We start from the raw sequence: 25,967 nt of genomic DNA, 5'->3' as shown, positions 1-25,967 counted from the left end.
CTTCTGTCAGTCTTTGAAAAAAGAACTTATGTTTTATGCTTTGAAGATCTCTGAAGACTTTCCCTTCTAAAGGAATGGGCATGTATTGTAATTGTTTTATGCCAAAGGGTGTGTGCTGTAGAAAAAAAAATCACCTTTGTTCAAAAAAGAAATGGATAAATTTGGCCTTTCTGAGTGGTAAGAACGACCTGTCACTATAATATACTGTATGTTTATATTTTATTTAAATTTAATCTCTTAGGTACAGGGTGATAACCTTCCCCCCAAACAACAGTGATTGCAATTGTTTTCTAGAAACTTCTTTAAAGTGTCACATTCGGCAGTACAAATGAGTTTGAATGTAATAGTCCAGAGATTTATATATAATTGAATATTCTAAAATGGAAAAATGTGTCAGTGTCAAGTTACAGTGGCTTATGTTTTTCAGAGTAATTCCAATGAACTTCCTATTTTTGACAGTAAATGTCATTTAATAGTGTACTTGCCATTTGCGCCTCACTGCAAAATTAGTGCAGAGGATAAAATAATGTTTAATGTAATCTTGATTTTACCTTGTATATTGTACATTCCCCAAACTCTAAACCTTGCTCGCTGTGTGGTAGAAAACCTTTTAAAGGTCACAGGTACATTACCAAACATATCGCCTTAAAATTTTTTAAGGTTGAGGCTGGACGTGATGGCTCACGCCTGTAATCCCAGCACTTTTGAGAGGCCAAGGTGGGAGGATCACCTGAGGTCAGGAGTTCGAGACCAGCCTGGCCAACATGGTGAAACCCCGTCTCTGTTAAAATACAAACATTAGCCAGGCGTGGTGGTGCATGCCTGTAGTCCCAGCTACTTGGGAGGCTGAGGCAGGAGAATTGCTTGAACCTGGGAGACGGAGGTTGCAGTGAGCCGAGATCGCGCCACAGCACTCCAGCCTGGGTAACAGAGCAAGACTCCATCTCAAAAAAATAAGAAAAAGAAAAAAGAAAAAAAAAGTGTTTAAGGTTGAACTTCACACAAATGAAAAAAACTCATACAAATACTTAAACTCTGTAGCAAAGTATCTTTAAAATTCATGAAAAATAAAAGTTGTATCATTCTTTTTTGAGGAAAAATAAAAAGAAAAACATGCTTAAAGCTGAGTGTGGTGGCTCCTGCCTATAATCCCAGCTACTCAGGCGCTAAGGTGGGAGGAATGCTTGAGTCCAGGAGTTCAAAGCCAGCCTGGGCAACATCGTGTGACTCTTGTTTCTAAAAACATTTTTAAAAAATGCTTATGGAGTGCCGCAACCTTTACGCTGGGTTTGTTGCCAGGATGACCTTCCTTGTATTCTCTGGTCAGACAGCAACCTCATTTCACAGTGCCGGCCTGCTCTGGGTTACCTGCTCTTAGGAGACAGAGCCAGGATTTAAATCTTGGTGTCCCAACTCCAAGTCATCTCCTTGAAGACAGCTATTTTTCAAGTGATTTTAAAGAAATGGGATTCTGCTTTCAGTTGCATTAGATTTGGAAGCCAAATGGGTAAGAAAGTTAGAGTGAAGATGCACTGGCTGCATGAGTGGTGGGGGGCCTGCAGACCCCTGCCTGGGTCTCCTCATTCCCTGAGGTGGCTTATGAGGCCTGACGTAGAATCTTAGGGCTTCACAGAAAAGCTGGAAAACCATGTGGTCACAGCCTCCAACTCCATAAGAAAGACCTGGCTCTGAGGCTCAGGTGAAGGGGCAGCCCAGAAATGCCCAGAGAAGTATAAAGATGACTGCCAAAAGACAGAAGGGGTGAGAAATGCTAGTTACAGCTGCCCTCCACGCAGGAATGGAAGGGTGGGCAGCTGACGACACCCTGTCTCCCCCAGGACCCATTAGAATGTTCCCTTACCCATGCTGACAAAATTCCCTAGTCTATGTTTCTGTCTATTGCAACCATTTCTCGGGGAACACATCTCTGATTTCTAGATAAATGTTGCAACAACAATAGGACTCTACCATCCAGAAGAATCTTTGAGGTATATCACAGTTTAAAAAATACATTTACAAAATTGTTTTCTAACTGCCTTACCATTACAAGCTGTAATTACCTTGCTTATTTGCTTATTTTCAACTATTATCTCTCTCTCTGACTAGACTGCAAGTTGCACGGAAGCTGGGACCTTGTCTGTTTTGTTCAATGTAGCATCCCAGTGTCTGGTCCCGTGGCTGGCCCGTGGAGGGTGCTTGGTAACACTGGGGAGGCTGACCCAGCCAACAGGGAGCATCATGTACATTTTACAGATAAGGAAACCAAGGCTCAGGGCGGGTGGGGGTTGCCCATGGCCAAGCAGCTGATAGACAGCCAAATCACCATTTGGACCCGGCTCCCGGTTTATTGTTAGCTGTGGAGCAACAATGAACTGAATGAATTTATTCACCCCACGCGCATCCAGCTGAGCAGAGATGGAAATTGCTCAGGCTCTGGCAAAGGTCTTGCACAGTACGCCCCGAATCTATCTTCCAGCTTTCTGGTCCAGCTCCCTTCTGTCTGAAAGCCACCAGTCTGTCTGCAGAATGGGGACACAAAGACAGGGAGATCTCTCTGGGGCCTGGGAGGATTAATCAGCAATTAGTGTGCAAAACACTTTCCAGACAAATGTTAAGTATTATTAGTATTTAAATTTAGTTTCATCTTCCCCTGCAGCCCGAAGACAAAAGGGAACAGATGGCCTTGGCTCCAGGTGGAGAGGGGAGGGCGGGAAGTTTTCAAGGCTCCGGTTTCCAATTAGCCCCTGCTGCCTGCTGTGGGAGCCGCGCAGCGACGCCCTGTGGGGTTGTCCCAAGGCCTTTCTTCAGAGCCAAGTGAAGGTCAGGGGGAAGCACAGCTTGGGGTCTGAATTTCCCTTCCTAACCCTGTGACCTTGACCAGGTCACGGCTCCTCTCAGAGCCCCAGGTCAGTGAGACCACCTTGCAGGCGTGGAGAAGGGAGTGAATGAGACCAGCGGTGACCCAGCCTTGCCGCCGCCGTGCTTCCTTTCCCCCTGACTCCTTCGGGACACCCAAGTTAGGGTCTAGTTTCTTCTAGAGAGGTTTTCTTGAGAATTGAAACTGCCCTGGGATGCGCCATCTTGCAGCTCTGACCTGAACACAGCTTTGGCTCCACCACTCGTGCCACTGCCTGCACTCTGGGCCTCATGTTCCTTCTCTGTAGAGTGGGTGTGACGTTGGCACCTGCTCTGCCGGCCTTGCAGGGCAAGGATCAGCTGGGACGATGGCTGCTGGAGCTTTATAGACTGGAAGGGGAGGCATGGATTGGGAGTGCTGACCACTGTTTTTATCTGTTTTCTGTGCCAGGACCTCTATCTTTTAGACTGAGGAGGGGGTAGTTGAAGATGGAATGCTTATGTACAACCCTTGTGTAACCCACCCTGGCTGAACCTCAATTCTGGGCTTCCCCAGAAAGAGGGCCCCTCTTTCCAGAGGACTTGCAGCTGGTTGGACAAACACCTGGTGAGAATAGCAACATCTCGCCACCCCACTGGAGAACCTGCCTGAGACAATGGGACAACCCGAAGAGAGCAGAGCTGAGGGGTGCAGGGAGCTGCTCCCTGTGGACTTGATTAAGAGCCTCTTTCCAGCTGCCTGAGTGCCCAGGAGCACGAACCAGTGCTTCACCTTATTCTTTTTACTTAAGTCAGTTGAGATTTTATTTTATTTTTTATTTATTTATTTTTTTTGAGACGGAGTCTCGCTCTGTCGCCCAGGCTGGAGTGAAGTCACCTCATCTCAGCTCACTGCAAGCTCCGCCTCCCGGGGTCATGCCATTCTCCTGCCTCAGCCTCCCGAGTAGCTGGGACTACAGGCGCCTGCCACAATGCCAGCTACTTTTTTGTATTTTTAGTAGAGACGGGGTTTCACCGTGTTAGCCAGGATGGTCTCGATCTCCTGACCTCGTGATCCACCCACCTCAGCCTCCCAAAGTGCTGGGATTACAGGTATAAGCCATCGCGCCGGGCCTAGTCAGTTGAGATTTTAAAAGCCACTTGCGGCGGGGCGCGGTGGCTCACACCTGTAATCCCCGCACATTGTGAGGCTGAGGCGGATGGATCACTTGAGGTCAGGAGTTTGAGACCAGCCTGGCCAACATGGTGAAACCCCGTTTCTACTAAAAATATGAAACAGCTGGATGTGATGATGCACGCCTGTAATCCCAGTTACTCAGGAGGCTGAGGCAGAAGAATCACTTGAACCCGGGATGCGGAGGCTGCAGTGAGCCAAGATCGCACCACTGCACTCCAGCCTGGGGGACAGAGTGAGACCCTGTCTCAAAAAAAATAAAATAAAATAAATAAATAAATAAATAAATAAATAAATAAATAAATACCACTTACAACCGAGACTTCCCTTCCTAACTCACTTAAATAAATAATTTGATTCTAACAGAAACTTTGATTTCAGCACTGGGAAGAGCTCAGCCGTCAGCATCTGGAAATCAGGTGCAGATGGTTGGATTTCATTTGCTAATATTTCGTGAGGATTTTTGCATCTGTGTTCATGAGGGATACTGGCTTGTGGTTTTCTTGTAATGCCTTTGTCTGGTTTCGGTATCAAGCTAATTTAGCTGACCTCTTAAAATGATTTGGGAAGGTTCCCTCCTATTTTCTAAAAATATTTTGTGTAGAATTGGTATTATTTCTTCCTTAAATGTTTGGTAGAATTTACCAGTGAAGCATGATTCAGATTTTTATGCTATAAATTACTTTTTTAAAAAGGGAGCTGTTTTGCTCAGTATTCCTGTCTTATGCATTGATCGAACTATTTCCCAACGTTGTGTTTTCCAACCTTTTTCTTGTTTTGGCTGCTCCAGGCTCCAGTAACTGTAATATGATCTAAACTTATGCGACGGTGTGGCAGTTTTTACTTTAAAAAAAAAATCAACACATTGTTTGCAATCTGTCTAAGAGAAATTAACAAAATACCATGAACTTCAAACCTATCTTAAAGTCGATGTGTCCTGCCTGCCATTGCAGCCTCAGCTCCTTCTCTTTTCCACGTCCCCATCAATCTTGTGGTCCTGCCCCCTGGCCTTTGCCCCTCTCTGGAGCACTCTTCCCCGACCCTGTCCTGGCTTGCTCCACTGGGATTTTGCTTCCACAAAACTTTTGTTTGTTTTTTGAGAGGGAGTCTCGCTCTGTCACCCAGGCTGGAGTGCAGTGGCATGATCTCAGCTCACTGCAACCTCCGTCTCCCAGGTTCAAGCGATTCTCCTGCCTCAGCCTCCTGAGTAGCTGGGACTACAGATGGCCACCACCATGCCCGGCTAATTTTTTGTATTTTTAGTAGAGATGGGGTTTCACCATGTTAGTCAGGATGGTCTCGATCTCCTGACTTCGTGATCTGCCCTCCTCAGCCTCCCAAAGTGCTGGGATTACAGGCGTGAGCCACCGCACCCAGCTCCACAAAACTTGTCTGCATTTCCCAGGCTGGCCTAGGTTTTGGGTGACTCCCCCTGCTACCCCACCCACTGTGCTTCCTCCCACCCAAGCATGAATTGCATTACGTTGAAGTTGTCCATGTCTGTCTCTTTCCCAGACTGTGAGGTCCTTGAGGGCAGACTCTGTGTCTACTTAGTCCATTGTTAGATTCCAGCTCTGAGTGCAGAGCCTGGCACCCAGGCCCTGGATAAACACTCGCTGAGTGAATGGACGTTTCTGGCTATGCACGACCAAGGTCACAGCCATAGTACCTGCCTGTGTCTACACATCTCTGGACCGTTTCTGAGCAGTTTTCACATGCAGGGTTTCATTTGAATCTTCACAGTCATTCTGTGCAGTTGGTGTCATTACCCCATTTTATATTTGTGGACACCAAGGCCCAGAGGGACGTAGGAACTTGCCAAGCTACGTGAATGGCAGAGCTGGCATCCAGAGGCAGGCGTTCCTGACTTCAAATCCAGGGATTCCCTGTGCACCTCATTACACGCCAAGATGCTGTTGGTTTGGGAAATGTTGTAGGATTTACCCTGAAGCAAAATCTTGCGCTAAAACAGCAGCCAGAGAGGATGTTTCAGGGAGGAATGCTGAGCCCGCGGAGGCTGGCTTCCATGCATGGAAGCTCAGTGCTCTGCGGGAACCTGAGCCTGCAGGTTAGATGGGTCCCCAGCTCACCAGGAAAGGGGATGTAAGGCAGGAAAACGAGAGACAGGCAACACAAGGCAGGTAGCAGCCGAGCCCACGGTCTGAGCAAAGTTTTCAAAGAAGGGGCCTGGCTATGGCAGGAAGGGGTGGAGAGAGCCCCTCAGTCTGGGGACTGACTGATTTTGGCTGTGGAATCAGTTATCCCCTCTCCAGCCTCCCATCCCCACCCCAGATCCCAACTGCTAAATTCTTCCAAACCATACCTGTCCAATGGACATGTCAAACGGTGTTTCTCAGAGTCCTGGAGTGAATCTGGGCTTTGGGCTGGAGCCTCTGACCTATGGCATACCAGGCCTCCCCATTTCCACTTGCCTGGCTAACTTTAATTCTTCCTTTGGTCTCAGCTTAGATGTCTGCTCCTTCAGGAAGCTTTTCTTGACTCTCCAACTTGGAAATGAGTCCCTTGTGTCCCTTGTATAGCCCCCCTTGCTTCTTTGTATTACAGACTTGAGCACCCTAGAGGCCTTCAGTGTGTTCGTGTTTCTTTACCATGAGTTCTCTGGGGCCAGGGACTGTGCTTTCTTCATCTCCATATCCCAAGCAGCCAGCCCTTCTCATCTGCAAAATCAGGGTGGCAATTCCTAATCACAAGGTAGATAATGAAGCCTCAGTAACAAAAGAGAGCTCAAAAAAACCCAAAGCTTTGTGGAGGCCATGCAATGCAGATTAATCCCTTTTTCTTTTTCTTTCTTTCACTTCTTTTTCTTTTTTTTTTTTTTTTTTTTTTTTTTTTTTGTCTTGAGACAGAGTTTCGCTCTTGTCACCCAGGCTGGAGTGCAGTGGCGCAATCTCAGCTCACTGCAACATCCGCCTCCTGGGTTCAAGTGATTCTCCTGCCTCAGCCTCCCGAGTAGCTGGGATTACAGGCGCCTGCCACTATGCCTAGCTAATTTTTGTAATTTTCGTAGAGACAGGGTTTCACCATGTTGGCCAGGCTGGTCTTGAACTCCTGACCTCAGGTAGATCTGCCCACCTCGGCCTCCCAAAGTGCTGGGATCACAGGCATGGGCCACTGCGCCCAGCCTAATCCTTTCTTCTTAGCTCACGTTAAAGAGGCAAGCAGAGTGCGAAGGGCTTTGTGTATGGGGACTGCCTGGGTCCTCTCCATGCATGTTCCCTTCTTTTGGTCTGAGCATCAGAGTTTCAGGAAGAGGTGCTTTCCTGGAAGGTACAGACAACTGACGGGCCCAGTCTTGTCCCCTGAGTTTCCTGCCCTCTCCAATTTTAACCTCAAACCTGCTGGGTTTGGAAGATTCCTTGGAAGGGGAGGTTTGATTCTACTTTCTTTGGCAGACAAGCTCCTTACTACCTTGGGTCCCCAAGCTTGTCTGGCATTTACAAAGGAACATAACTGAAAGCATCACAGGCCCACTAAGGAGACAATTATAGGCAAAAGAACAGCAGAAGCAGCAGTTTCCAACGCCCATGTTTCTGGTTGTGAAGGCAGGCAGCCCAGCCTGGCAGAAAGAACCCACACTCATCACACAGAGCTGGTTCAGCTCTCAGCACTGTGTGCAACCTCAGATAAGTCAGGTCATCTCTCTGAGCCTCAACTTCCTTTTCCAGAAATGGGGCCTTCAAGACTTAACTCTCTGTGTTGCAAGCATGGTGCTCAGTGAGCTTTCATGGTCTTCTCCATTCCTCACGGCACTGAGCACAGGGCCAGACACATAGGAAATGAGGAGCTGTCATTGATTGATGATTAATTACCCCCATCTCCTGCCTTCAGACATGGAGACTATGCTCAAAATTACAGCTTTATCTCCTGTATCACTTTCAGGGCCAGGAACCTTTTTGGTGGCTAGGACATATTTGCTAAAGGAATGAATAAATTCCAGATGGTGGAAATAATAGGAGCACAGATGAGAGACATGGAGGGCAGAGCCAGCAGAGGTCTAGGGTAGACCAGGGAGGAGCTGGACCTCTTTAGAACAAAGTGTCAGAAGTGGATAAGTTGCCTTTGCATAACTCGTGCCCCCAGCTTAGAAGGCTCTTTCTCTTTCCATGTCTGACATACCTATTTGTCTCTTAAATCCCAACTCAAATCTTGCCCACCTCCTCACTAGCTTTGTTTGACCTTCTCGGCAGAATCAGTTGCCTCCGCCTCTGTGCTGCTTTGGGATTCTGTCCATGCCTCCGTTAGGCATGTTTAATCCCATGTCATAGTTTTTGGTTGACCTTTCTGACCTCCTGCTGAGCTGTGGGTATCTGGAGGGCAGAGGCTATGCCTGGCCTCTCTTGGGATCTCTGCGGGACCAGGGCTGGGCAGCTGGTAGGCTTTGTTCATGCTTTGCCCCAACAGCAGACTATGGTTTGTTGAACCACAGTCAATGTTCTGCTCAGAGCCCGTAACGGAGACACTTGTGTTAGACACATCTCCCCAGTCAGCAACCAAGTCAAAGCGCAGGGAGAAGACAGGCCCTGTTGGTTCTTACCTGCATCAGGCAGGAGGGAGCAGCGTCTGGCCTTGGGAATGAAACCTGAATGGGGTGACTGAGTAGACGGGCTCTGGGAGCCAGGAAGCAAATCTGGGTTCCAGTTCTCTCTGCAGCTGACTGGCCTTGAGCAAGTCCCTTCCCCTCTCTGAGCTATGATTTCCCTTCTATGACTTGAGCAGTGGGGAGAGAAGGGAGGGAGCTGGAGAGAGCGAATGCTCTTCCTACTTCTAAAATTCTGCCCATTTATTTCCAGGGCTTCTGGGAGACTGACAGACACACGTAAACACTGATGCATACTCACACCCACACACATGCACACAGGAACAAATAGATTCAGATGTACCCAGACATACACACACACAGAGGCAAACTGACATCAGCACACCGGCTTTCACAGACAGAGACGCGCTTATGCCTAAATGTCACGCCTGCATAGGATATGGAGACACTCAGCTGCCATACGCACACACGCGCATCCCAGCCATGCTCACAATCGCACTGACACTCACAAGTGTGTGAGCACGAACACATGAACGTTTCCCTTGGGCTCTGAGGCCCCTTCCAGTTGGTAGAATCGAGGCTCATTTGGAGCAGACCCACCTGCTTCCCCTGGCAGGTGACATGTTCCCTGCTCTCCTTCCCAGACCTGGGCTTCCTGGCTGAGCTGTGAGCAGGGTGAACGCTGCCCCCAGCCCACAGGGGTGAGGCTCTGGAGGGAGACTCATCTCCCAGGTTACTGCCTGCGGATGCTGCTTTAAAAATAGCTTCCTGCTGTTTCCAGGAAAGCTCTGGGGAGTGAGGACTCCAGAGACTGGATTGTGCTCATCACTTGCCTGCCTGCAGATCTACATATGAGGGTCCCTTGAAGAGACCACCAGAGTCCTTGTTAGTGCCCCATGGCCTGTGGCAAAGAGGAAGAGGCTAAGGGTGGCTGGACAGCTGGGGGTGGGGTGCTTCACCCCTAAAACTCTCCCTCCTAGAGGAGAGCTGCCTTGCTTCACTCTCCTGCGAGGGGGCATCACGCACCTCCAGGGGCGGGGAAGGAGACAGGCATGATGGTTCATACCTGGGCTCTGCTGCTCCCTGGCTGTGTAACCCTGGGCAAGTTGCTTCATGTCTGAGCATCAGTGATTTCAACTGAAAAATGGGCTAATCATCTCTTCCTCTCTCATGAGTTGTGAAAATTCAGCCACAAAAGGTCCCATCATTTCCCTCCTGCTGGGCTGTACCCCCCGCCGGGCGCAGGGAACCAGGGCAGCTCTGCAGCAGCAGTGCCCTCCCTGCCTGTCCCTCTGCCCACACTGCCCTTCACGTGCCCTTCCAGCTCTCACTGCCTCTCTTCTGGATCACCTAGCACCACACAGTTCTGCTTTCAGAACCCCAGAGAGCACGGAGGGCCACAGCCACACTGGTGGATGAGAGAGACCGCTAGGCCGTGACCTGCGACCGGCTTCCACCAACAGCAGAAGGTTCAGGTGCAGAAATTGGCTTCAGTGAGGACCTGGGAGGGAGGGAGGATCTGGCGGCTGGTGGAGCCCAGTGACAAGTGTGTCATCAGCTTACGCCGTGTCCCTGTGAGTCCTGTGGCCCCGGCTAGGTCTGCATGAGAGTCCTGGGCAGGCACTGCCTGAGTAGTGAGGGTCAGGACCGTATCTCTGGCTTTGTGCCTTCCTAACCGTGTGATCTTGGGCACAAGTTAAAGCCTCGTTTCTTCATCTGTGCAGTGGGTCTTCTGCTCCCCACATGACAGGGTCATCTCCGGGCAGAAAAGGGGTAGAGGACGCTTTGTGACTCTGTTTAGCCAGAAGTTTTCTTAGATGGATGGAATCCTGAGATAGGAAATGGAGGCTCAGAGAGGGCAAGTGGGGCAAGTGGCTTCTCCAAAAGACCCAGCAGAGGTCCCGGGGAAGGTGGAGCTCGAGGCCCACCTAGGCCCCTCCATCCTTTGGCAAACAGTGACAGTGGGAACTGGGGTCAGGTGTGGCTCTGGCTGACTGTCCTGGCAAGGGGGCCCTTCCTGGGGGAGCGGGGCCTTCTTCCCGAGGTCAGCTTTTGCGCATCCCCCGGGAGGGAGCATGGCTGAGCAGGTGGGCCTGGTCCGGTGCTCTCTCTGCAGCTTATTTACCAGCCAGCTTCAGACAACTGCTGGCCTCGCTGAGCCACAGTTTCCTCCCCAGAAGTTGGGGATGGTGATGCCTGCCCTGCAGGGCTGTTGTAAAACTCAAACGCAAAAAGCCTTAAGGCCGCTTATGGAGGAATCTGTGGGAAAAACGCACTCCTCAGTTCCAAGATCTTGGGATCTGCATCTGCCTCTGTGGCTGCCCTTCACCTGATGTGGTGGGGAGAGGCCTATTCCCAGGGTCCTTTGTGGATTGAGGGCCAATAATGGGGACAGGGAGATGGTGGGGTGGGAGAGGCGCAGTCAGGTGTGTTTGGGGGAAGTGCGTCCAGCTCCAGTGGTTGGTTTCCTCCCCCAGACCTCACTTCTCCACCTGTCAGATGGGGGAGGCGTCCCATGGCATGAATCACAGCCTCTCTAGGAACAGAAGGCGCAGACAGAAGCTGCCTCACACCTGTGGGTTTGGTGGGCTGATTTGCTCAGGCTCTGGAGCCTCGAAATATGCACGGGGCAGAAATTGCCTGAGTGTGCAGAGGCAGGTGTGAATATCTGACAAGAGCAAGGCAAAGTATTTAGAAAAGGAAGAAGCTATGGGGGTTATCTAGGTCACTGAGGCTCAGAGAGGGACAGCGCCTCACCCAAGGCCACAGAGCAAAATAGTGTTTGAGCCAAAACTCAAACACCGTTCAGCCCATAGTTCAGGAATCTTCCAGTTGGAAGAGGCTGAGGTCATTTAGTCTAACTTCCCACCTCAGAGTCCCCGTTTATGCGCTTCCAGGAATGAGGAGCTCACTAGCTTATACCGCAGTCTATTTGTTTTGCAATAGCTCTGGTCTCTAGATATTTCTGTTTCATGTTGAGCTAAAAATCTATTCCCAATCACTTCTACTCTCTACCTTCTAACATGCATTGCTTCCACATACAGATGCTAGACAATAGAGATCACGTGCCCCTGAGTCGTCTTTTGTCCAGACCATCATTCTGCAGCTCGCTGTTCCAATACAACAGTTTCCAGACCCTCACCCTCTTAGTCCATGAAGGGACCACCACGCTTTCTCAGGACCCAGATGCGGATTTCCAGAGAATAAACCATGAAACTCCCAGAGGCTGCCTCAGTGAGGATGCGCAATAGATATTAGGTATTTTTTATCAGTGAAGACAAAATTGACTCAGAAGTAAATGGCGAATTTTTAAAGGTCTTTTCAATTCATGATTTTCATGTGAGGCAGTTAATCTAAAAGCAAATAAAATCATCCAAATACCAGAAAAAAATATGCAGTGAAGTGTATTTTTTGGAAAGTAAGTCTGACTCTACTAAATTATCCAGGAATTATACCTAAAACAGACTCCACTGACTGTAAACTCCTTGGGGGCAGAGTCTGGGTCTTTATATCACCCTTGACAGGCAGGGCTGGCCAGGGCACACAGGAGGCAGCTGTGTCCATGAACGCATAGTTGCAGTTGGTTTTTTTGTAAACGTGCACAAGGTCAAGTGCATCTCCCTGCTGGTTCATCTCTGGGACTTTATTTATTTATTTATTTGAGACCTGAGTCTCACTGTCACTCAGGCTGGAGTGCAATGGCGTGATCTCAGCTACTGCAACCTCTGCCTCCTGTGTTCAAGCAATTCTCCTGCCTCAGCCTCCCTAGTAGCTGGGATTACACGCACCCGGCGCCCACCACCACACCCAGTTAATTTTGTATTTTTAGTAGAGACAAGATTTCGCCATATTGGCTACGCTGGTCTCAAACTCCCGACCTCAGGTGATCCAACCACCCTGGCCTTCCAAAGTGCTGGGATTACAGGTGTAAGCGACTGCACCCGGCCATCATCTCTTGGACTTTAAAGGTGTGTTGAAGAGGCCTGGGTGTGAAACCATTATATGGGTGTCAGATGCTGGAAAGAATAGGGGCCACTCTGCATTGCCCTCCGCTGCTATAGAAAAGCAATCAAGCAACCATTTCCCTTTATTTTAGAAAGGGTATCCCCATTTCCTCTGGGGTAGCCGCTCCTCCCTGAGTGTCCTCCAGTGTGGTTTAGTTGAGGCTGAGGCCTCAGCCTGGTCTCCCATAGGGGGCACATGACCAGGGTTTGACCAATCAGTGTAGTCCACCCTCTGGCTACAGTGATTGGTGCAGGGAAGGGCATGTGACTCCAAAGGGGCCAATGAGACTCAGTTCTGGAACTTTTGATGAGGCTGTTGGAGCCTCCTGTTGCTGCGGCTGCTGAACTATAGGACTGTAAGTCTGGAGCAGCAGAGGCCACCCTCTGAAGACAGCCTGCCTGGACATGAGGCCAGCACAGAGGAAAGCTGAGCCAAGACAGGGCGAGAGAATGAGCTTTGCTCTCCTCATTCGAGCTGCCTGATCCAACTGTAGGGGAAAGCAGCATCCCCCGAGCTTCTTATTACACACACCAGCACATTCCCCCTTTCGCCGAAGTCACTTTTAGTTGGATTTCACTCACTTGCAACTGAGTGTGTTGACCAGCTCAAGAATACAAATAGTAAGTTCAGTTTTGAGGGAGTAGGTGATGGGAAGCCCTCCCTGACCAAGCTTCCCTGGAAGCCTGGGTTGGCCTGGGCATTGGTGGGTCCTCTCTCCCCATCCTGAGCAGGTAGAGGGGCCAGTAGGGGCCCCAAAGCAAGTGCCATCCCGGGAGATTCCTTTCTTTGTCTCATTCCCACATCCCATCAGCCACCAAATTCAACCCATTCACTCGCCACAAACATCTCTCCAGCCCAGTTCAGGGTCCGTCTGATTCCTGCTGGCCTATCGCTTTTGCCTGGGAACGTCTGCTTCCAGTTTGATTCTTATAGAGATCTTTCTTAAACACTAGTCTCACCCCAGGTATGCTCATGCTGTGGCCATGACCAAAGCCTGGAGTCCTTTTGCACTGGGAATGGAATTCAAGACCTTTGACCATCTGGCCCAGCCCCGTGCTCCTGCCCTACCTTTTGTCCATCCCCTTGTATTCAAACAACCTAGACTCCTCCTGAGAATGCTCTCATGTGGTCCCATCTTTGCATCTGTCTACACTATCTGAAATTCCCCATTTCTGTCCAGGCTCAGCTCAAAGGTCCCGTCTTCTGCGAAGCTCACCTCACCCATACTATCCTCCCCACTCGGTCAGCGGCGCCCACCCTGGGCTCTTGCAGTGTCCTGCACGCACCTTTACCACAGCCCTCTAACTGCGTGGTGCCCCTAGTCAGTGCTCCCATCCTGTCTCCACCAAGCCCTGTGCATCCCTGAGTCTCAGCCCAGCCCACGCCGCTGGCACAAGCTTCTGATCTGCTGAATTCCTGCCCAAGAAATTGCTCAGTGCCCCTCCCCAGTTACCAGGTTTCACAGGGTTTTTTTTTTCTTCTCTTTTCTTTTTTTTCACTTATTCATTTAAAACCACTTCCAGGGGAAACCAGAGAGTCAATTACTCCACCTCCACCTGGCCCAGGAGGAGCAACTGTGGCGAGTCCAGCAGGGTCACCCTCTCTAGCTGCTGGGAGCTGAGATTTCCACTCCAGCTTCATTAGGCTGCCTTGGGGAAATCAGTGGAGTTTCCAGGAGTGTGATGGGAATGGTCAAGCTGTCTCCCACCCAGCGATAAAACCAGATGTGGAAGCAGATGGTAGTGACCAGGAGAGCATTCAAGCTACAGGCAGAGACCCTCATCCCATTCTCAACCCTTGTCTTAGAATCAATGAACCAGAGGAAAACAGTCGCTTTAACTGAAAGCAGGGAAGAACAGGGTGAGTTTTTCCTGAACTACAGCCCAGGAGGTCCCCAGAGACAGGAGCAATCAGATCTCACACTCCGGCTTCTGCCAGCTTGGAAGTTTTTCACTAGAAAAGGAGGGAATGGAGCGAGAGGATGCCATTTCTAAGTATTGTAACCTATTTTCTTTTTCTTTTCTTTTCTTTTGTTTGTTTGTTTTTGAGACAGAGTCTTGCTCTGTCGCTAGGCTGGAGTGCAGTGGTGCGATCTCAGCTCACTGCACCTCTGCCTCCCAGGTTCAAGCAATTCTGTCTCAGCCTCCTGAGTAGCTGGGACTACAGGCTCATGCCACCATGCCCAGCTAAATTTTGTATTTTTAGTAGAGACGGGGTTTACCATGTTGGCCAGGATGGTCTCGATCTCCTGACCTCGTGATCCGCCTGGCTCGGCCTCCCAAAGTGCTGGGATTACAGGTGTGAGCCATCACACCTGATCCAGTTCACCAAGTTAAAGCTTCTCTGTCCCCTAGTTTCTGTGCCCCATTTTCTTTAACCCCGTTTTCTTATCCTCCACCATCACTCAAGGCATTAGATGCTATCCCAGTTCCTCAGAGGAGGGAATGGAGGCTCAGAGGGGTGAGATCATTAGCCAAATTCACACAGCTGGTGAGTGGCAAACAGAAATGCCAATCTGGTCTGAATGATCTCCTTGCCTCCGTCCCGGCCAGGCCAGTGAGGTGGAAAGAGTTTCACGGTCGGTTGGACAAACCTGCTGGAATCCTGATTCTTCACTTCCCAGCTGAGTGGATTATGTAAAACCATGGAGCCTCTTTGATGCTCAATTTCTTCCTCTGCGCAACGGGAATGTCAATCTCAGCCTTCCTGGTTGTTGTGTGAGAACAAGGTGGTAGACCCTTTCTAGTGGGTCTGGCACATAGTAGGGGCACAATGAAGGTGCTGGCTCTCATGACTTCTCTTCCTTCCTGCCCTGCTCTTGACCTTCAGGTCCCCTGCTTGGCCTATTTCACTGCCAAGTTCTAAGTCATTTGAAACTGCAGAGGCCAGGCCTCAGCCTTTAGGTTTCACTGATCCCGTGGCCTCAGGCAAGTCCATTTGCCTTTCTGGGCCTTGGTTTCCTCCTTTGGGAAATGAGAGAGACTTGGGCAGGATCCCTGGTCCCCAGCCTGGGGTTCTTCTATCTCTGGGGTTAGAAGAAGAGAGGGCATTTTCTGACAGCAAGGTCCGCCTGCCTAGCAATATTGCTTGCTATATTTCTTAGCTTTGGGTTGGAATGACATCACCTCACCTCGTGGCTTACCTCTTGCTGATCAAAGCTCTGACTGGCAGTTAAGTGTCTTTGATTAATAAAAAATGGGGAAAATGAATTAATCATGACTTAAATGCAGCATGTTTGGGAAACAGAATCTTTAAAAAGTCAAATCCACTGAAGCCAGGAGGGGGAAAAAAAGGTGTCCTTGAGGGTGAAAGGTTGGGGACCCCTGGGGTGGATGTCCATAGAACCCTCCAGTTGTGCACAGAGGACCTGTATGGCTGGCCGGGGGCCTGTGGGTGTTGGGGACAGGAAGATCGGTCCCTTTAAGGATCCTCTCCTCCCCACCGAGCCCCAGGCCTGTGCGGAGGAGGACATGCATTATTGAAAGCGCATTTCAATACCTATTCACTCTCCTCCTCCTCCTGTGGGTGGCAATCACAGTTTACATAATCTGTCTCTCTGTCCTCCCAGGCAGCTGCTCCCTTCTGGCTGAGTGGTTTGAGGAGGGGGAGGGAGGGGAGAGGGAGAGACATTAACTCTGTGCTGTCACCTCAAGTAGTGGCCAAGCTGCCATAAAATGAAAGAAAGAAAGCAAGCTCTGACATCACACAGCCCTGAGTTCAAGTGTCACTTAGGTACTGTCTGATTTTGGTTCCCCCACTTTGCCTCCTCCCCTGTAACCTTGATCCACTATATTATAGTCTCTGTATTAATAGCTCCTAAACCTCTGTTTCCAGCCCAGACCTCCCTCTTGAACTTGGAGTTCATCTATCAACAACTTGAGGGGTAGCTCTGTTTGTGTTCACAGGCAGTTCAGGCTAAGCCCATTCCGAACTGATCTCACCAGTTATCTCCGAATCATTCATCCATCCATCTACCTATTTATTCATTCCTTTATCCACTCATTATCCAACCAATCATCCATCATTCATATGCTCAACCACTTATTCATTCATTCACCTACCCTCATCTATCCTACCATCCATCCATTCACCCATGCAGCTGTCTGTTACCCATCCATCTTACCACTCATCCATCCATCCATCCATCCATCCATCCATCCATCCATCCGTCCCCCCATTCATCCATCATTTACTAAGGGTCTGGCATTTGTCAACCTTGGGTGTACAGCAATAGGCAAAACAGGCACTGATTTGTCCTGACAATACTTAAAGTCTTGTGAAGAAGACAGACAAGCAAATAGAATAGTATAATAAACGTGAAAAGTATGATAATATGGAAAGCAACAGGTGCTGCTAGAGCACAGGTGAAGCACCCAACACATCCTTAAAGGATTAGAGAAGACTTTCTTTTGAGGAGATGACACCTGAGAGCTAAGAAAGCGTGAGTCTGTTCCTTTCCCTGTGTTCCTTGTCTCCATTGCTCAAGGAGCTTGATTCGTAACAACCATTTCCCCTTCTTTTCGTAACTGTGAAAAGGCCCCTCTCTGGGAAGATGTTCCCTTTTTCCACTCATGGTCTTTATGGGTTGGGTGGCAGGATCCCATCAATACCAGCTCCGCGTGATAGCAAGGGACCCAGGTCTGGCTATGGGAATGGGTTAGGACTGAGTCCACTGACGTTCAATTACAGAGCTTTGCTGACACCACTGGGATGGGTGCCCGATTTTCACTGGAGTTGCTCAGCTGATAGGAAGGAGATGGCTGTGTTCCCACTCTGCAAAGGAAGGCCTGCCCAACATGGGGGATGGCAGTGGAGAGATGTAGAAAGATAGAGTGTTGCGGTCACCATCTGAAGCCCTGGGGCCAGGTGTGTCTGACCCAGCAACATGAGACTTTCCCTTTTCCCTTTAGGCTGTCTTCAGTTGGGTTTCTGTCACTTACAGTCTAAAGAGCTTAGAATGAAGGCTTAGAGAGTTGAGCCACGGAGCTGAGACCCTGGTCTGTCAGACATCAAAGTCTACATGGTCTGCCAGGGCACCTTGGAGGTTAGGAAGGAAGGATGCTGGAGAGTAGGACTTAGACTTGAGAGAAAAGGAAGGAAGGAAAAGGAAATTGAGGACAAAACTTGAAAGTACGTCTTGTGGTCTGTGAAGGGACAGGTGGGGAAGCAAAAAAGTACAGATAAAAGAGAGAATGAAGGAGAAGGTGGTGAGATTGGTAAGGAAGTGAGTCAGATAAGAGAACTGTACAGTGAAAGAAAGATGACATTCAGATTCCCTATGTTCCAGGCAAATGAGCTGGTCCTTGAGCAACTGTCCACAGGAGAGGCCCAGAGTCAGCCCACGTTTCATTGCATGATCGTGTTTCAAGGTGACTAAAAACGTCACCTCCTCGTTGAAGCCCTCAGGAACCCTCCTACTCTGCAGACCTCATCAGTGTCTCCTTTATCACTCTGGCCACTTTCAGCCTCCCCATTTCACCTATTTAGGTGCATGACTCATCTCTCTTGCAGGGAAGTCCATGTCTTACTCATCTTTGATTAGACCCAAGCTCCTCACCTCATGCCTGCACCCAGTAGGGGCTCGGTGCATTTAAAAATACATACATTTATTTGAAGGAAATGAGTGTCCAGACAAGAAGTAAATTTAGGGCCGGGTGCAGTGGCCCACGCCTGTAATCCCAGTACTTTGGAAGGCCAAGGCAGGCAGATCACTGGAGGTCAGGAATTCCTGACCAGCCTGGCCAACATGGTGAAACCCCGTGTCTACTAAAAATACAAAAATTAGCTGGGCATGATGGCAGGCACCTGTAATCCCAGCTACTTGGGAGGCTAAGGCAGGAGAATCACTTGAACCCGGGAGGCCGAGGTTGCAATGAGCCAAGATCGCGCCACCGCACTCCAGCCTGGGTGACAAGAGCGAGACTCCACCTCAAGAAAAAAAAAGAACAAAAGAAAGAAAGAAATTTAGGAGAAGGTGAGTAGCAGGAAGCTGGAGAGGGGAAAAGCGAGATGAGACGCAGAGACAGAGAGACTGAGTCAGGAAGCGGGTAAAGGAGAGACAGAAGGTGGAGGCCCGACAAGGGAGACAGAATGTCCTGATTGCGTAGAGCTGAGGATCTCTGCTGGCCCTGTCTGGGGTTCAGTTGCCCTTGCCCCTGGGGATGGGGAAACCATCAGGAACGGACTCAGTTTGCTCAGGATCCAGTAGGATTGGAAGGAAGAAATCCTATGGGGTGGGAGGGGAGAATTTGGTGGATGGAAGAAGTGCCAGGGGTCAGGAGCAGCCAGGATCTTTTGCCAAATCCTGAGTCCACCCCCAGGAGGTCTGCAGTGTCACTCTTCCCTCCAGGAACAGCCCAAACCAGAGAAGGACACACTGTCCCAGGGAGCGGACCTGGGAGTTCCTGACTCTGCTCTGGGACTGAGCGACCGACTGCCCGTCACTCTCTGTTATAGTTTTCTTCGTCATCTCCACAGCCCTGAGCATCATCCAAAGTCATCCTGTTTACCATGTCCTGCTACTTGTTTATTGTCTGTTTCTCTCAATGCAGAGGAAACTCCACGAAGGGAGGGAGCTGGTGGGCCTCTTGGTGCCTAGTACAGTGCCTGGAGATGCTCATGAAATGCAGCGCGGATGAAGGAGTGGAAGGACAGGGCGGGTAAGACGTTCACATGTGCTGTGTGTGATAGGGGGTGGGGGTGCTGCTTGGAGGTGGCGTTGATGAAGCACTTTACTAACCATAGCTCCTAAAATAAAGGCGTCTGGGCTCTGAGATGAGAGCCCTTGAGAGGAGAAAGGCCCTTCTGGGACTCATTGTGTGGCTGTCAGTCTGAGCGCGGGCAGCTGCGGGGAGACGAGGTCCTGCAGGGAGGGGATGCCATGCTGGGCCCGCCACACCTGCTCTCAGGCAGTGAGGAACCCGCCAGTGGCCTGTTGAGGCTGCATGAGACGTGAAGAGGCTGACCCTGCTACCCGGAGAGAGGGGGCCGGCACAGAACAGGGAGCCCCGCTAGTCATAGAAGTGTCGGGGGGAAGGAATGAGTGTGTGCCAAGTAAACTAAGGGCTGCATTATGCCAGGCACCCTGCTGGGCACAACATCAGCTTGCCTCAGTGACTTCTTCCCACAAGGCACAGAGGAAGGGATTATTGAAACAGGTAAAGAGCCTAAGGCTCAGAGAGGTGACGTGACCAGTCCAGGACCACATGGTGGGTGGTGGCAGAGACAAGAGCTAACCAGATTGGCTCCCTTCACATCTCTGGGCCTCCAACACAGTCTCAGGCTGGGGACACTCACCTCCAGATGGCTGCTCACCTCCGTAGGGACTTTTGGTGTGATGCAGAGAGAGGGGGAGGAGGAGGGAATTGGGGAGAGAGATGGATAATTTCCTTTTCTGCAAAATAAGGAGTGAGATAGATGTCCTTGTAGCTGCTTCTTCACCTTCCTTTTGTTCCCTTCTGTTCTATTCCTCCCTGGGCTGCCTGCTTCAGGCTGAGGACATCCCAGCTGTCCTCTCAGCACCCTCTGTGAGACCTTGGGCAGGTCCTTCACCTCTCTGAGCCTGGCCATCTCATCTGTGAAATACTCGTAACACTTTTTACCTGTGAGGTCAAAGGGTGGCTGTGAGGAGTGAAGAAGGCAGAGGAAGCCAATGAAGCCTGGTACCTAAGAGATGCCCCTGGTATCAGCCAGAGGTTCCAGGACACCCACGTCCCAGTCACTCCACTTGGCTGCTGGAGATAGCTTTCTAAAATGAAGGGCAGACCTTGACCCTCCCCGTCCAGGGCCTTGAATAGACACTTTGGGAAAGAGAATGTCCAAATGGCTAGGAAGCTTATGAAAAGGTGCTTAACCTACTCATCATTGGGGAAATAAAAATTCCAACGATAACCACTACACATCCACCAGAATGGCTGAAATGGAAAAGACGGAAAATGCCAAGTGTTGGTGAGGGCTTTGGAATTCCTGGAACTTCCACCAAGTAGCTACAGTAGGGAATGTAAATTGCTACTATCATTTTGGAAGAAACATTTGACAGTATCTGTTAGAGCTGAACCCACATCTCCTGTGATGCAGCGACTCCACTCCTTGGCATAAACCCCCTGGAAATGTGTACATGTGTTTTTCCAAAGACACGTACAAAAATCTTCATGGCAGCGCTTCTCCCAAGAGCCTAAAGCTGAAAACAACCCAAGTGGCTATCAACACTAGAACTGCATTTTGGTCTAGTCCCACGATGAGATTTACTGGAGCAATGAGAATGAATGACAACCACATGCAACAACTCAAGAGAATCTCCAATGTTGCTGAGTGGGGTCCAACACTGCGTGATTTTATTTATATGAAGTTCAAAAACAGCCAATGAATCTATGAAATTAGAAGTCAGGGCCAGGCGCTGTGGCTCACACCTGTAATCCCAGCACTTTGGGAGGCTGAGGTGGGCGGATCATGAGGTCAAGAGATCGAGACCATCCTGACCAACCAACACAGTGAAACCCCATCTCTACTAAAAATACAAAAATTAGCTGGGCGTGGTGGCACATGCCTGTAGTCCCAGCTACTCGGGAGGCTGAGGCAGGAGAATCGCTTAAACCAGGGAGACGGAGGTTGCAGTGAGCCAAGATCGCATCACTGCACTCCAGGCTGGGTGACACAGCGATACTCTGTCTCAAAAAAAAAAAAAAAAAAGAAAAAAGGAAAAAAAAAGTAGTTGGGACAGCAGCTCCTTTTTCAGGGAGATGGGGACTGGAAAGGAGAGCAAAGGGAGCTTCTGTGATGCTGGCAAGTTTCTGTGTCTTGAGCTGGGGAAGGTTACATGGGCGTGTTCACTTTGTGAAAACTCATTGAACTGTAAACATATGTTAGGAGCACTTTATGAACGTAGGTTATAGTTCAGTAATTTTTTTTTCCTGAAAAAACAAAAATGAAAAACAACTCACCCTTCCATGGCTTCCTGCTAGCCTGGGGCGGGGTTTCTGCTCTGTGGCTGTCTGCAAGGCCCTTTGCTGCGCATCAGCCCACCTGTCACCACCCCCTGCTCAAGCACGAGAGAAAGGGGTGAGTTTTCCACACAGCAGGCTGATTTTCACCTCTGTGCCTTTGCCCATGGTGCCCCTCTAGCTGGCATCCCTTTTCTCCCCACTTTCTGTTTGCCTCCTCATCCTTCCCCCTCCCTAGTGGGCCAACTACCTCCACTCTGAGCTCCCACAGCCCCCATCGAACTTTCCTTTATCTCAGCAATACTCAAATGGTTTCCATATTATCATCTACGTGCCTGCCCACTCTCCCAAGATCAAGGCCTGCCACGGATTCATTTCTTGCCTCTATGCTCAGCCTGGGGCCGGGCAGTGTGGAGAAACAGAATGCTTGCAGAATGAATGAAGGAAGCCTTCCTCTTATTTGAGGCTCCTGTTTTCCCCTCTGTGGCTCCCCACACTTAACCCGAGGTTGAACCTCCGTCATTGTCATGTGGCAGTCTTCTGGAGATTTCTCTTCTATGGGACAATGTCCCCAGTCCTGATCCTGTCTCCCATGTGTGATGGATTTCTCTGTTTCCTTTTGTGAACCAGAAATGGATACACATTCCTCTACACTGCTCCCCTCACCTCCTTCATCCTCACTGTACTCAGTTCCCCCGCACAACTCCTGAGGCCAAGGCTGTGATTAGTCAGCCAGGTGGGGAAGTGAGCCAGGCACCTTCCCCTCAAACCCAGTCCATGGGGACATCAGACCCTCTTCACAAACATCATGGGAGTAATTAAAAAATGGAGCAAGATGCTCGGGGCTTGCAGGAGGAGGGGAGCAGTAGGAAGAGCAGTGAGCTTCTTGTCATCAGAGGTATATAAATAGGAACTGGCTGGCTGCAGTCAGGGGAGGTTGGACTCAGTCCCTCTGACCCCAGTGGAGGAAAAGGAAAAACAATGACATCAATTGAGGTCCTACTGTGCATTAGGTCCATTAGACGCATGATGTCAGAGGCTATGCACAATTGTTCAGGGAGGTAGGTGTTATCCTTGTACCCATTTGACAGATGATAAAACTGAAACTCAGAGAGGTGAAGGGTCTTGCTAAGTAGGAATCTGACTTACTAGGAAAGAGCTGGAATTTGAATCCAGATCTTTCTGGCTTCTAAGCTTCTGCTCTTTCTAGAGCCATCTAAGATCCTGTGATTCCATCCCAGAGAACCATCTGCTGTTGTGACACAGCCTGGAGAAAGCATGGCAAGTGTGTTGGAGTCCCCTGGAGTGGGGCCCACTGACTTGCCATTGGCCATGGTCTGGCCAAGGCTGTCAGAGCAGTGAGGGTCCATATCCCCGACTGCACTGGTGTCTGAGCCCTCCAACAGCTGCAGTCGGTTTTGGGTCACCATGGACACCACGTGAGATGTTGAAGGGACCAGGTGGCGATTTCTTTCTGAACAGTTTGCCCATTGACATTTGACTTCTATTTTTCCAACAACTTGATTTTCATTTGCTAGTGTTTACTGATTGGAAAAATAAGGAAACGTGGAAAGCTCAGATTAATGAAATTTTCTCCCCACTCTTTTCCCACTTTTTAGGATGTGTTGAGTTAAACATGCAAATTAAGAGATGGTTTCATGCACCAGCCATGAGGCACCTCTGGTTCCCGGTTTGAATACTGGACCCTGGCTGCCTCTGCGCCACCCATAGCCCAAGTCCTCCTCTTGGACCCCTGGCTCCCCAGCACTGCCAGCGGCAGGTCAGGGCTTGTGTTGCAAGAACATGAACTCAGTGAATTCTTGTGCGCTCTTACCCATCTTTCCAGCCCCTGATGGTGAGATAGGTCATGTGACTAGTTCTGGCCAACGGCCTGTGTAAAGAAACAATCAGTGTCACTTCCGGGCTGAGGTATTAAGAGTGACTGTCGGCTGGCGTGGTGGTTCACACCTGTAATCCTAGCACTTTGGGAGGCTGAGGCGGGCAGATCACAAGGTCAGGAGATCAAGACCATCCTAGCCAACATGGTGAAATCCCTTCTCAACTAAAAATACAAAAATTTGGGCGTGATGGCATGGGCCTTTAATTCCAACTACTTGGGAAGCTGAGGCAGGAGAATCGCATGAACCCTGAAGGTGGAGGTTGCAGCGAGCCGAGATTGCACCACTGCACTCTAGCCTGGTGACAGAGTGGGACTCCATCTCAAAAAAAAAAAAAAAACAAAAAAGGAGGGACTGTGAATTCTCCACTCACTCTCTTCCCCTGCTGCATAATGGTGGAAGCAGCCTGGATCCCTGAGTCACCGATTGGAAGGAAACTGCCTGGAGAGCTGCTGGCTCCACAGAAGACATCATGCAAAGGAGAAACAAATCTTTGTTGTCTTAAGTCACAACAGGGCTTCAGGATTAACTTGTTGCCACAGTATAACCTTGACACCTGCAGTCCCCACAGCCCCCTTCCATCAATGCCACAGTCCTTCATGTGTGTCAGGCACGATGCTGGGCATAGATGTAACAAGAGACAGTGGGTCTCCTCAAGGAGCTTACAGTCAAAAAGCAGCAGACAAAAACAAACGAACTTTAGATGGACTCAAAGTAACAGAGGGTCAGTGCTGTGACAAAGGAAATACAGGGTCTGTGGGGAGTCCAAAGAATGGGTGGCAAGGCAGAGGGAGGGGCAAGTCACAGAAGGCTTCCTGGAGGAATTGATGTCTCATCTTAGTTGTGGTGGATGAATAGAAGTTAGTCCCCATGGTCACAAACTGGTGGTACATATTATTTGGTCAACACAATATTTAATTGTTTTCCTGTTAATTGATAAATTAAAAAATGAGGAGTTTCGCATAAAACTTTTGATTTGGGCCTTCTCTTAAACAAATCCGTACAGGTGTAACCATCAACCCTGGGACCACGTGCCTGTGTGGTAATGGTTCGAGTGGTAACTCCACTCCCTGGAGGGGACAGCAACTGTCCCCCAAGCTAAGCATGTCTGTTCCCTGTCACAGTTCCTTCATGCATGTGCTCCCCCCGAGCCTGCTGACGGGAGGTTTGCAGCCCCTGAGTGAGTCAGTTTTCATTAGACATCCTCAGCCTAGCAGATCCTTCTCAGCCCTGGGGCCGAGGATTGGGCTTGCCCAGCACCCTTCCCCTAGGGTCCCCAGCCCATCGGAAGACCCTCCCTGCAGCAGCTCACCACCGTACTCAGGCACAGTGGACCACTGGTCCCAGACTGGGATAGTGACGTTGGTCCATGCAGGGTGGGAGAAAGGAAGCCTCAGGGACAGTCCCAGAGAGTGAAGCCTAGGAGACCACAGTGGCTGGTACTCCCTGGGATCCTCCTGGTAGACATTTGCTGGTTTGAGTTGCCCAGAATCCACTCCTCCTCCCTTTGGTGACAGCCCTTTAATTTTCCTTTTGGGAACCACCCCTCCCTCACGTTCAGTCTTGGAAGCAGTCCCATCAAGGCTCCATGCTTTTGGCTGGCCAAGAGGAGGACACGGGCCCCACGCCAGGCCAGCTGTCTCCCTCCTGGGGCTGTGACTCATGAGCCGAGTGATACAAGGAGGTAAAAAAACGGCTGTGGCTGATGCATCCCAGAGGGGACCTGGACAAAACTGGCCTCAGGCCCTGCTTCCAGACCCCTTGTGCAGCTTTGGCTCTGGTCCTTTCCTGAGCCCTGTGGCCAGGTTTCCCTTTGGCTCTGGGTGCCATCTGATAACCTCAATAACCCCCTTTTCTGTCTGAGTATGACAGAGTTAGTCTCTGTTGCTTGCTATCAGTGTACCCTAACTTACACCCAGCCCCTCTCTAGGGCTGCTGTGAACTGTTTAGGTTCACATCCGATTCCCTGTACACCAGGCTGACACAGGCTGCCTCTTTCTGTCCCTCAGCTCCTTCCTGCCGCCATGGATAATCCAGGTTGTGATCAACCACTGGATCACAGCCTCTAAATGAAACTCATTGATTCTGGATGTAATCAACCTTGCCAGAAACCAGAGGCCTGGGGTCTGTCTCAGATCCACCCTCTGGTGGTAGCCCTGACCTCACTGACTGCTGGCCTGGCTGCTGTCCCGGCTCAGGCAGGAGGATCTGGGCCACTGCCCAGCAATCTCCCTCCTTCTTAAGATGGGGCCTCCTTTGCCCTCCCCAGGACAAGAACGGCCCCGGAGGTTGTGGTGGGGCCTGGAGACATCCCTGCCTCTGGGCCCAGCATGGGCTCTGGAGCCATGGAACCCCTTGCAACACCTTTGCCAGGTTACTCTTGCCTCAGTCATACACCCGTTCTCTCTATTTTCCTCATGTACATCTTGCATTTACTATTACTCACTCTATACTTAGCAAGAGTAACAGATTCATTTTTTGACCTTTAATACATATATTTGAAAAGAGAACATAAGATCCTTCTCATAAACAGGAAT

General features: G+C 49.9%; 1 protein-coding gene across 2 annotated transcripts in view; it reads right to left on the bottom strand.

Annotated features, from left to right (window-relative positions):
- Nucleotides 1–25,967, bottom strand: part of CPLX2 (complexin 2) — an 87,512-nt gene that overhangs the window by 43,945 nt on the left and 17,600 nt on the right.

The sequence above is a fragment of the Macaca mulatta genome, chromosome 6 (assembly GCF_049350105.2).
Source record: "Macaca mulatta isolate MMU2019108-1 chromosome 6, T2T-MMU8v2.0, whole genome shotgun sequence".
Classification (NCBI taxonomy): Eukaryota; Metazoa; Chordata; class Mammalia; order Primates; family Cercopithecidae; genus Macaca; species Macaca mulatta.
Note: the sequence above shows the minus strand (reverse complement) of the source record. Positions and strands in the feature narration are given on the sequence as shown.